Here is a 12,500-nt window from a genome sequence, read left to right as displayed (position 1 = left end):
GTAATCTCTGTCTAGGTCTGTCTCCATTCTTTAAATCTCGTGAAGCCCACAGTGAAACACTCTCCCTCGCTCTCGCTCTCTCTCACTCTACCTCTTTCACACAAACACACACACACACACGACACACACATTAGTGCACGAGCCCCAATTTTAGGTGCTCATGGTCGTCATCTTTACCATCAGCAGCTCTCCAGTAGTCACCCTGCAGGCAGGGGCCAAGACCAACAGAGAGAAAATAGTCACAGAATAGCTGTGTTGTCCCTGCTGTGGGCTTGGCTTTGCTCTGTTCCACTGTCTGTTAGCTGGTCCATTTCACCCAACTGACATATTACTTCAATGGCTTATTGTTCACAATGTGTCTGTGAAGGAATTATGTTATGGAAATAGCTCAATAATTTCAGCTCCGTGCACTCGCATGGACATGCCGTGCAAGTGCGCCGGCACCGCCCCAACCCCCGCATGCGCAGTCATGTGCACCAATGCGAAATGTAAACGTGCATGCGAGATTCTTAATCACTTGCAGCAAATGAGAACAGGTTGACATACGATGACCATGAAGGCACATAAATGTGCATGGTTAGCACACATTTCATAATTAGTAATCCCCTCCCCACACACACACACACACACGCACACAAACACCCATACACACCATGCACTGCATGGCCCCTGCAGAGGATGAGTAGCCACCATGTCGGCGTCTTACAGTAAGTTTGATACCAAACTCAACCGTCTATATTTAGCTCTGATACCAGAGCTGAGAGGGGAAGACTCCCTGGGAGGAATTCAACCTCTGTACCTAGCTGGGGCCACCCATTCCCGCTTCCCCCCATCCAGCAATTTATTTTAGATCCCACCAATGACCTGGCCTGTGAGCCAACTGACTGATTGGCCCAGACAGCCGGGACGGGGGGCTTTTTTTAAAAGGGGGTGCAATGAAATCCTCCAGAAACAGGAGTCAGCAGTTATAACTGGGCTTAAATGTGGCACCGCCAGCTGTGTCGCACTGAAATGGCTCCCCCCTGCCTGACCCACATACAGTTATACCGTCCCGAAAAATATTACCCTTGGTTGACCTTAGGCTGTGTTTATGTGAAAACATCCTCTGACCTAAAGCTGTTTCGCATTGAAATAATTTCCCCACCGGCCAAGACACCTAGAATAGGTTCGCCTGCATTTATAGCTTGTTGATGAATCCATGAACTCGAGTTGAGTTGGATTATGTTTTGGTTTCTGTATCACTTTGGTTGCAGGTATCCAGTTTGCACAACTGTCAATTCCTTTTTTACATCTCGCTATAAACGGGCGTTATATGTATTTACAGTACATGTCTTGAAGACACTTCAGCCTGGGTGGCTGCCAACTGTTCTGGCCGGGTCATGGATTAGCCAAAGCTATGCAAGTGGATTGTTTACCTCTATGACCCTGTGCTAATGCTGATACTGGTGTCATACTTGGATTCAATTGGCCAGCCAATGGTTTTACTACTACCACTACTGTTATTAATTATAGTTTTATAGAGCTGTAGATGAACATTCAGGTCAGTAATGGCCGACTTACTTCGCTCTTCTTTATCTGTGTGCTACAACACTGTCACAAAAGCTCTCGAGGGAAGTATTTTGTAATTTTGTCTGCAGGATATAATTAGTAACGAGGAGTAAGCGTTTTGCTTTTTTTTTTTTAAATCTAACTGGGAATGTGCAGTACACATCGTGGGACTGTACAAAATCTCCACCTGGTCCTACGTGTGCAACCCATGCAGCGTTATTGCAAAATCCAGTGTATTTCTGAATATAGCGGTTATGGTTCATGCTCAGATCTGCAGTAGTCGGAGGTAGCCGGTGTGTGTTTTTCCTCTGTTGACATGATGCATTCATGTCCAGGGATTAGTCGATGCTGAGGGGTCACAGCGCTAATCTCATTAGGCAGGATGAGGAAGGAGCTGACCACTCCTGAACGTCTTAGCAGACTTAATATCGGGGGAATCTTTCCATCATAAACACAAACGTGTGTAGGTGCGCGTACAACGTGCACATACAGATCGCTGTATTCTGCACCTGTGGATCTCATTTCAGCACTAATTGTCTAATTAATTAATTAACTTATGCAACCTGATTGATTGATTGATTGATTGTCATTTAGCGGTTTACATATAGAAAAAATATTTTTATGCATTTTAAGCAGGCGTTTAAACTGGATTGAGCCTTGAAATGTTCTTTTTAAATGAAGCAGGTGACAAAAGGTCTGCCCTCCCAATCCTTCCTAGTTTCCGGGAAATTCCTGCAATTAATGAAAGCCCATTGGAAACTGGTGGAACTGGCAGACATTTTCAGGTTACTAGCCTCTCAAGCTCATGACATACAAAGTGCATTGGTCATTTAAGAGACATGAATAATAGCGGTTATAGCGGGGTGAACGGTATAGTGGTTGTGTGGCTGGTGGATTGCGGTGACCCCAGTGTGAGTATAGACCCAGCTCCATCGGTAACTGGACTCCTGCGTCCGTGTCACTCCACCAGATAAAGCTCTAATTATAGAGGGAGCTAGGGACACACTGGAATTGGCTTTCGACTTATTGAGGTCTCAACTGGGAGCACACCACGGACACATGGTGTGGATTTTATGAGTTGCATGAAGCCATGTCATAAAAGGTTAAAGCCGCGGCTTTTGTTTTGCTCTTAGCGTGAACTTGAAAAGGCAGATGGACTATGAGTAATATGTTTCAACAGGCAAAATATTTTCAATAGGCAAATGCTCTGTGTGTGTGTGTGTGTGTGTGTGTGTGTGTGTGTGTGTGTGTGTGTGTGTGTGTGTGTGTGTGTGTGTGTGTGTGTGTGTGTGTGTGTTTATGTGTGTGTGTGCACGCATGCATGCAGGAGGTTTAGTGTGTGTGTGTGTGTGTGTGTGTGTGTGTGTGTGTGTGTGTGTGTGTGTGTGTGTGTGTGTGTGTGTTTCTGCTCGTATTTGTTCACAGTTCTCCCCTCTGCTTGCATCTTGGTATATGTCCGTCTGTGTTTTGGTGCATGTGAGGTCATGGCGAAAAACTGTGGACAAGAACTGTGAGTCCTCCAAAACAAAACAGTAAAACTCTAAGCAAACCTATAAATGGAAGACTGCCTTTCCTTCATCCGTCTGTGTCTGCTCTCAGCGAACATAGGCCTTGGCTTAACAGTGGGCACACAATGCACACACACACACACACACACACACACACACACACACACACACACACACACACACACACACACACACACACACACACACACACACATATACATGCTTGAATGCATGCATGCACGTACACACATCCATGCATACACATGCACCCTTGTATGCGTGCACATGCACATAGACATATGGACACACAGACACATGCATATGCACATACCACCCCACAAGTTCTCCTTGTGACAACCATAAAATCTGAGGCCAGGAAAAAGAGAATGGAGGGTGAAAGACATGAATAGAGAGGTCATCCCTCCATCATGTCAGCGCCATCCCTTAGCTCCCCTCTTCTCTTCCATGTTACCTTTTCTTTTTTCTTGTCTCATCGCTTTTGACTGTTTGTGAAAGGAGGCCGCCGGGGTTATTTAATTGAGATGTTTTATTTTCCTTGTTCCTTGTTTTTCGGGGCTGAGCTGGAGGCCTGGGGGTCGAAGGTGAGAGTGATTCGTTTGATATGCTACTTGGTTGAATGGAGCTGTCTGCCATTGCTGTAGACAGGCAGTATTGGGACAGCTGGAGCCATTGGGGTCAATGGGAAAATGGCAGGCTCACTATTTAGCGTGTCAAACCTTATTTACTCTACAGAAAGAGGGTGATTATGTTGACAAGACACTGCTAAGCAAATGCCAGGCAATTATAGGGTATAGGCATGACAATATTAATGTTGGCATGGGTTCGTACTGCAGGGTTGGTGGTTCTTCAGCTGTGGCCTGCCACAGAGCCTAAAAAGGTAAAAATCTATTGTCCTAAACATCTATGGCCGTGTTTGTGTGTGTGCAGTTAAGAGATGCCCTATTTATCTTTCTCCCCTTTGTCACACATCTTTTCCGTATGCATTTACTTTTTAGCGTTAAAAGCTAGTAATGTCGCAGAGGCCTCGTTACACTAACTTCCATCCTCCAGCTGTGTCCCATGGGGTTCACCCAGGCTGTTGTGTAGGAAGTACTGCAGATCATGTCCGGGTAGCATAGCGGTCTATTCTGTTGCCTACCAACACAGGGATCATCGGTTCGAATCCTCGTGTTATCTCCGGCTTGGTTGGGCGTCTCTACAGACACAATTGGCCGTGTCTGCGGGAGGGAAGTCGGATGCGGGTATGTGTCCTGGTCGCCACACTAGCGCCTCCTCTGGTCAGTCGGGGCACCTGTTCAGGGGGAGGGGGAACTGGGGGGAATAGCATGATCCTCCCACGCGCAATGTCCCCCTGCGAAACTCCGCACTGTCAGGTGACAAGAAGCACCTGGTGACTCCACATGTATCGGAGGAGGCATGTGGTAGTCTGCAGCCCTCCCCGGATCTGCAGGGGGGGGTGGAGCAGTGACCGAGACGGCTCGGAGAGTGGGGTAATTGACCAGGTATAAATGGGGAGAAAAGGGGGGAGTGGAAGAAAGTACTGCCAATCAGCTCTATCCAACTAGGATACTCCACTATATCGATCAACGTATCGATCACATGATCTATCTGTAGCTGCATGGAGCCGCATTTTCTTTTCTTATGCTGGAAAATTTACAGAATGAGCTCTGCGCTTGACACCTTCTTGGGCAGTAAAATCGAGCTTAAATCAAACTGCAGTGTGAAAACTAGGGCTATCTATGTATTGGCAAGAATTTGGCGATGTAATTCGGATCCTGATACCAGTGTCACAATTCAACATATAGTGGTGTATTATGGTACCATGAATACTGTGATATAATGCAATATTTTGTCATAATTTCATAACACTGTCATGAAGAGAAAACCTAAATATAGATAAAGTTGGGGTAATCAGAGCCATAACTAGTGCGGCACTGGCAACAGCTGCTGTTGTGGTTCTGTGCAGCACTGTAACAATATTGCACCCGCCACCTAGTGGTCCCACATGTAAACAACAGAATTAAGCAGTGCCGCTTACACGTCTCCTTGTATGATGAGTTTTTTGAAAGCTGACACAACATTGGACGTCCCTACAGACACAATTGGCCCTGTCTGCGAGTGGGGAGCCGGATGTGGGTATGCGTCCTTGTTGCTGCACTAGCGCCTCCTCTGGTCGGTCGGGGCGCCTGTTCGGTGGAAGGGGGAATTGGAGGGAATAGCGTGATCCTCCCACATGCTACGTCCCCCTGGTGAAACTCCTCATTGTCAGGTGAAAAGAAGCGGCTGGCGACTCCACATGTATTGGAGGAGGCATGTAGTCGTCTGCAAGTCTGCAGCCCTCCCAGGATCAGCAGAGGGGGTGGAGTAGCGACTAGACGGCTCGCAAGAGTGGGGTAATTGGCCAAATACAATTGGAGAACAAAAGGGGGAAAAAATACCCTCCCCAAAAAAAAACTGATACAAATAGTATCATGATACCAAGTGTATCTGATACCAAGTAAGTGATATTCTCTTACACCCCTTAGTACATACAGACACCTATGTGACCTCAGTTCTGGCTATCTGATGGTACACACCGCTGTCCTGACCTGTACAGCAGGCCCTGCTGCACTTATTGATGAAGGGACTCTGATAATTACAAGTAAGAAAAGGGGTTCCCTTTGATTATCTGATTTAATTATTGCCATAGTTTTTAGATTTCTTCTGTCCTTTTTGTTTTCCATGCATCGATGAGATTCCTGCTGATCATTTTCTATATAGCTTTTCTTTTCTTTTTTTTTTACATCATTTTAATTTCATCATGTTATCTCAAACTGGTCTGTTTGCTCTCTGCAACACTCCTTATACCAGTTAGCTTAATTTCATCTCATGCTTGCTGTTCCTCTGTGTATTTTTTTCCCCATCCAAGCTCTCCATGAGAAAACACTCCAAACGGGCAAAGCCCTCATTTAAATTCGGTTGTTTGCACCTGTCATCACTCACGTGATTAGACTTAGTTGACCACCTAATGGGCGAGTTAAGCATTTCTGCCATCTGTTCAACTGAAATGCAATTTTGCATGTTTCATGCGGGATCTTGCTGAAAAGGGACCTGTGTGTAATTATTAAACCAGGACACTTGTTTTTCATGAAACGTAGTAGAGGATAAACCCACCAAAACTCCTTTTTACTCATTAAATACCGATAATCCACTGCACAATCCACAATCACGATCTAATGTGAACCTTCATGATATAAATGCAAGAATGTACATCAGTTAGAGTGACGTAAAAATAAAAAATAAAGAAGGTTCATCACCATTCTGTAAGTAACAAAACATGAAATGCCCTCTGTTGCCTGTTGTTGACATTGATGGTTATTTTCATTTTTGGCAATTCCCACTGGAGCTTTTAGTGTACCCTCCAGTTGGCGACATGGAATACAAAAAAAAAAATCCCTTGTCATTATCGGTGCTGTTGACGTGCTCCTGGTGCACGGCAGCCATTTTGGTAAAGGTTAGCCAGATGGGGCCACTCAGAGCCCTGATGGAGAACATGGCAGGACAATGCACGGGGGCGTCTGACTGCGCCCCTCGCACTCGAGGACCAGGCCAAAGCTGTCCGTCTGTTACCAAGTGGCCACTCGATTTCCAGGGAAACCTGGAAGGACTAGGGCGATGAATCGTACTGAACTGGCTGTTGAGAATGAAATCTACTCTTAAATGTAGAGTGTGAGACCCGCCGTCTGCTATCAGACGAGATGGAGGTCAAGTGGCAACTGCCACCTGTCACACACACACTCTTGTCTTGATGGTTTGTGGTGCGATATTAATATCTAACGGGTTATTTGTAGGTCACGTGTGTTTAAATATTTAAGTGTGTGTGTGTGTGTGTGTGTGTGTGTGTATGTCTGTGTGTGTGTGTGTGTGTGTGTGTGTGTGTATGTCAGTGTCTAGTTTGTCAGTGTGGCTGTTTTGGAGAATGGGAATTGGTTTGGGACAGGGTAATGGTACTATTAACAGAGAGCTGTCAACAAAACACAACACCTGTTCTCCTGTTCCATCCAACAAATACACACACATTACACGGCCGTACGGAAAACAGCGTGCAACCTCCTTCAGAATGTCAGAACTCAACAACACAATATTTCAAATGCCCTCTGATGGTGCAGCCGAGACAGTAACTGACCAGTCACACAGAGTTTGATATGGCGGTCACATGGCAGGACTGGGCCTCGTGGTTGGTGAAGGTCCAGCTGGTCTAGTGGGCGCTTATGGATCATGGAAATGGAGTGGGCTCTTTGTGTGGGATGATCTATACTTAACACTCTTGTGGGGAGTCAGTTGAACCTTGTCCGAAAGCATTTCCTGCGCTACTCTGATATATGTCCCTGCTGGGGGAAGAAATAGACTTGGAATTAAATGGATTCTTTCCAGTTAGCATTCTTTTTCTAGAAATGTCCCCTCGTGTATGCTTTGCCAAACACTGGCATGGTACAAACATGTGACACATAGAAAAGCAACGACTGAAAGAATAAATATTACCTTGTGAGCATGGGAAAATGGGGGTATTAGAATAATATGAATGTTAGTGTGTCTTCTCCTGGATCGCAACCTCGCCGTGGTGGAGAAGCTTGTGTGTACTAATGATCCTGAGAGCTATGCCGTCCAGATGTTGATTCTTGGTAGGGTCACCCAAGGTGGATAGGTTAAGGGGGAGGTTCTAGACGAAGCGCGATCCAACAAAGACCTCAATGGAGGAACTGGTGGAAGATGTCTCCAGGTCACAACGGCAGTGAAGGTGGATGAAGGCTGCAACAGAGTGTGGTCTCCAATAGTCTTGGTTCTCCATGCCAGTGGACTCTGATCACCCCCTGCCAAGCACCGTGTGGTGGCTACAGGTGCAGCAGCCACTCCACATAAAAAGCTGTCATGCACAGGCGTCCTCCCATTATGTGACTCCAGGATCGGCCTCTACACCCACCTGAAGACCCAGAAGGAGGATGGTCATACTCGACCACGAGTGACCGCCGATGATGATGAATGCGTCGTCATAGATCATGTCTCTATGCTTGTGATCAAAGGTAGATGGATGATGTGAAGATTATTATTATTATGACAATCATACCATATTTAAGAATACAGCTTGTGTTCATCCCATCCAACTGTTAATATATAAGTATAATATAAAGTATAAGTAACTGATGAAATAAAGTATAATATCAAACCAAAACTAGCTTTCAAATGGTATTCCCTCAAATATTTCAGACCTCATTTTGGGAGAAATTTCAGAAAAATATAGGTACGATTCACATTAACATCCGCCATGGCAACAAAACTGTGCATCATAATACGACAATGTTTGCACTTCATCTCGATACAATACAATCGAAAGATGTCAAAAGATGATATCGAACTATTGCCCAGCCCTAATCAGAGGGACACCATTTTCAATTTCAGTCAAAGAAAAGGCAAAAGAGAGATGTTCTGCAAAAACTGCCCCACTGCTTTTGAGCAAGGCAATACTGGCCTGTGGTAGTACAGTCGGCACCCTGTTGGGAGTGTGTGTGTGTGTGTGTGTGTGTGTGTGTGTGTGTGTGTGTGTGTGTGTGCTTGGACACTGCTGCAAACAAGATGTTTCAGTGTGATGAAGATTGTTTTCTATATTGCATGTGAATCCTGCAGGAGGAAATGCTCCGTTCCCCCCTCTGAATGGAGCACAGGGTGAGTTTGCTCATTGAAGCATTTACGGGATTGGGGACGACCTTGCTAACCACAAAGCCATCCTGCTACCCAATTACATAAGCTTTAAAAGTTATTTGAGGTCAGAAAATCTAACACAACAGCATTTTTTTTAAATAACAGCTGGTCCATGTATGGCGTTTGTGTATTTTTGAGAAGGGGAATTCCCCTTTTCCAGCCCAAGGGCGTAGCAAGTGTTTTTTCTCTTCCTTTCTTCATCTCCTCCTCCGCTGTTTTTGTTTACCCACGAAGCTATTGGCCGGCTCTCCTCTGGATGCCAGCCTGAACCCTGTGGTCACTGTCCTTCACCCTTTCCTTCCTTTCCTTTCCTTTCATTTCCTTTCATTTCAATTCCTTGCTTCCCTTTCATTTCCTTTCCTTCCTTTCGTTTTTTCCTTTCCTCTCCTTTCAATTCAGTTCATTCCTTTCTGTCCTTCATTTCAGTTCCTTTCCTTCTTTTCCTTTCAGGTTCTTTCTTTTCAGTTCCTTTCCTTTTTTACCTTCAATTCTAATCCTTCCTATCCTTTCTTTCCTGTCCTTCCTTTCATTTCCTTTCATTTCAATTCCTTGCTTCCCTTTCATTTCCTTTCCTTCCTTTCATTTTTTTTCCTTTCCTCTCCTTTCAATTCAGTCAATTCCTTTCCTTCCTTTATGTCCTTCCTTTCAGTTCCTTTCCTTCTTTTCCTTTCAATTCTAATCATTCCTTTCCTTTCTTTCCTGTCCTTCATTTCCTTTCCTTTCTTTTCCTTCCTTTCATTTCGTTTCGTTTCGTTTCCTTTTAGTTCCTTTCCTTCCTTTCCTTTCAGTTCCTTTTCTCTCCTTTCCTTCATTTACTTTTTCCCTTGCCGCTGAGTATGCCCACAACATGTTGGTCAGCTTGTCGGTGTCGGCCAGTCATTGCTTATAAAGTCGTGTTATCAGGGTTGGGACAGACACCAAGATGGTGTGTGACATATGATCACACATTACTTGTGTGTGTACAGTGACAGCAGCATGGATGGAGAGATCGGTCACGCCTCGGACGACAAAGAAAAGTAGGCCCTTCTGATGTTTACAAAAACACATTCCCACTTGAGTCGACAGTGTGACGGTTGGCGTTTGACAGGGACGTGTTCCAGGACCGACCCGTGGAACAAATAGAACAGACCTGTGGAACAAATAGAACAGACCCGTAGAACAAATAGAACAGACCCGTGGAACAAATAGAACAGACCCATGGAACAAATAGAACAGACCCATGGAACAAATAGAACAGACCCATAGAACAAATAGAACAGACCCATAGAACAAATAGAACAGACACGTGGAACAAATAGAACAGACCCATGGAACAAATAGAACAGCCCCATGGAACAAATAGAACAGACCCGTGGAACAAATAGAACAGACCCATGGAACAAATAGAACAGAGCCGTAGAACAAATAGAACAGACCCGTGGAACAAATAGAACAGACCCATGGAACAAATAGAACAGAGCCGTAGAACAAATAGAACAGACCCGTGGAACAAATAGAACAGACACGTGGAACAAATAGAACAGACCCGTAGAACAAATAGAACAGACCCGTGGAACAAATAGAACAGACCCATAGAACAAATAGAACAGACCTGTGGAACAAATAGAACAGACCCGTGGAACAAATAGAACAGACCCGTAGAACAAATAGAACAGACCCGTGGAAAAAAATAGAACAGACCCGTGGAACAAATAGAACAGACCCATGGAACAAATAGAACAGAGCCGTAGAACAAATAGAACAGACCCGTGGAACAAATAGAACAGACCCGTGGAACAAATAGAACAGACCCATGGAACAAATAGAACAGAGCCGTAGAACAAATAGAACAGACCCGTGGAACAAATAGAACAGACCCATAGAACAAATAGAACAGACCCATAGAACAAATAGAACAGACCCGTGGAACAAATAGAACAGACCCGTGGAACAAATAGAACAGACCCGTAGAACAAATAGAACAGACCCGTGGAACAAATAGAACAGACCCGTGGAACAAATAGAACAGACCCGTGGAACAAATAGAACAGACCCATGGAACAAATGTAAGAGCAGAGTCCTCTGAGACCTCATTGCAGAAAATAGACGCTGCATGTTTTCTGCATTGGGGGTTGGAGTATTTTGTGCTCATCTCCCTCAGTGATTGCAGACGTTTGGAAACAGTGAGGTGTTTAGTAATAAATAAGACGGTTATTAATAAAACTGTTTTTTTAGCTGTCTGCAGCTGCACCAAGCGTCACAGTTACAATATAATAAAACTCAACAGGTGGAAACTATGAGATGTGGTGGTTTTGTAATGAAACAAAAAACAATGGTGCCGGTCTCAGTATCGGCCAAAATAACGATGGAAATGATCAGTTCAGTTATCAGAAAAAATTAAACATCTTGCATCCTTACTCCTGGATTGGATATCTTTTTTTTTTTGCTGTTCATCCATCCCATAGATTCATTTGTATGCTCGGATAGTCCTCTGTCCCTGTTACTGCTGTCTTCCAAGTTATCATTGTTCCTCGTTGCACACTGAGGCCTCTCACATGTACATGCATGTTTCACCATGGCTGTACTTATTCCATAGATCTACAGACGGACAGACAGACAGACAGACAGACAGACAGACAGACAGACAGACAGACAGACAGATAGACACGCATTTGCTCCTCTGTGTGGAATGGTAATGGTTTTGACCCTGGCACGGGGTTAACCTAGCTTAGTGGTGAGATGGTTACCACTGAGCTCCAGACAGAAGGACAGACTGGCCGGCTCCTGAGCCAGACTGGCCCGGGTCTGTGCCCAAGTCGGGGGCACGTCTGCTCATCTGTGCTGCCCTCCGCCCCGGACCCCCTGGCCCTCCTGTGACTGACAGGAGGATTTGCGAAAACACGCACACAAACTTGGGATTTACACATGCAGGCTCCCCAACCCCCTGCTGACACAACCGAAGAGTTTTCTGCCTAAACGTAGGAAACAATCTTGTCTGACCATGTCGCACACTTTTGCTTAAACACATTCTGCAAAAAAATATTTTGTGCATATACCTACACCAGCACACACAAACTGGGACGTGCCCAGCAGACCCACATACACACCACACACACACAAATGCATGCACATGCAAATATCATTTTAAAACGTTATTGTAACTGCCTGTAAGAGTGTGCGGTCTGTAGCAGTTGGTCCCTAATCTGGGAGGCTGTTTGAGTTTCTGAGTGGTGACCTGAATACCTCGCTGAAGCCATGCCAGCAGCTCGTTAACATTCCAATACAACCCTAATCACCACTACCCTGTGTGTGTGTGTGTCTGTGTGTGTGTCTGTGTGTGTGTGTCTGTGTGTGTGTCTATGTACGTGTTGTAGTGCGAGTGAGGGCAGTGTGAAAGTTTGTGATGAACCGCATGCCACGGGCGATCGCAGCAACGTGCAAAGTGATTGGCTCCATCCACATGTTAATGCTGACTTTCCCCCAAAGTGCAGCGCAGATGAAATTAGGATCTAGTTTTATTCATTCATCCATCATAATGAAACACTTATAACAGGAAGCAGAAGAAAGGATGAGGGGGTTTGCAAGAGAAATAAGTCTGCAGAATCATTTTCTCGCCTTGCAGGTGAAGCCAACAATGCAATCACTCGTCACTCTTGTTGTGTAATATTCTGTCCAGACGGGAGTTGCAGAGGAAGAGGTTTCGGAGTC

General features: G+C 45.1%; 1 protein-coding gene across 1 annotated transcript in view; it reads left to right on the top strand.

Annotated features, from left to right (window-relative positions):
* Positions 1–12,500, top strand: part of fhod3a (formin homology 2 domain containing 3a) — a 72,194-nt gene that overhangs the window by 26,780 nt on the left and 32,914 nt on the right. The window lies entirely within an intron of this gene.

The sequence above is a fragment of the Lampris incognitus genome, chromosome 18 (genome assembly GCF_029633865.1).
Source record: "Lampris incognitus isolate fLamInc1 chromosome 18, fLamInc1.hap2, whole genome shotgun sequence".
In the NCBI taxonomy this organism is placed as follows: domain Eukaryota; kingdom Metazoa; phylum Chordata; class Actinopteri; order Lampriformes; family Lampridae; genus Lampris; species Lampris incognitus.
The sequence above is the reverse complement of the archived record's forward strand: the minus strand, read 5'-3'. Positions and strand labels throughout refer to the sequence as shown.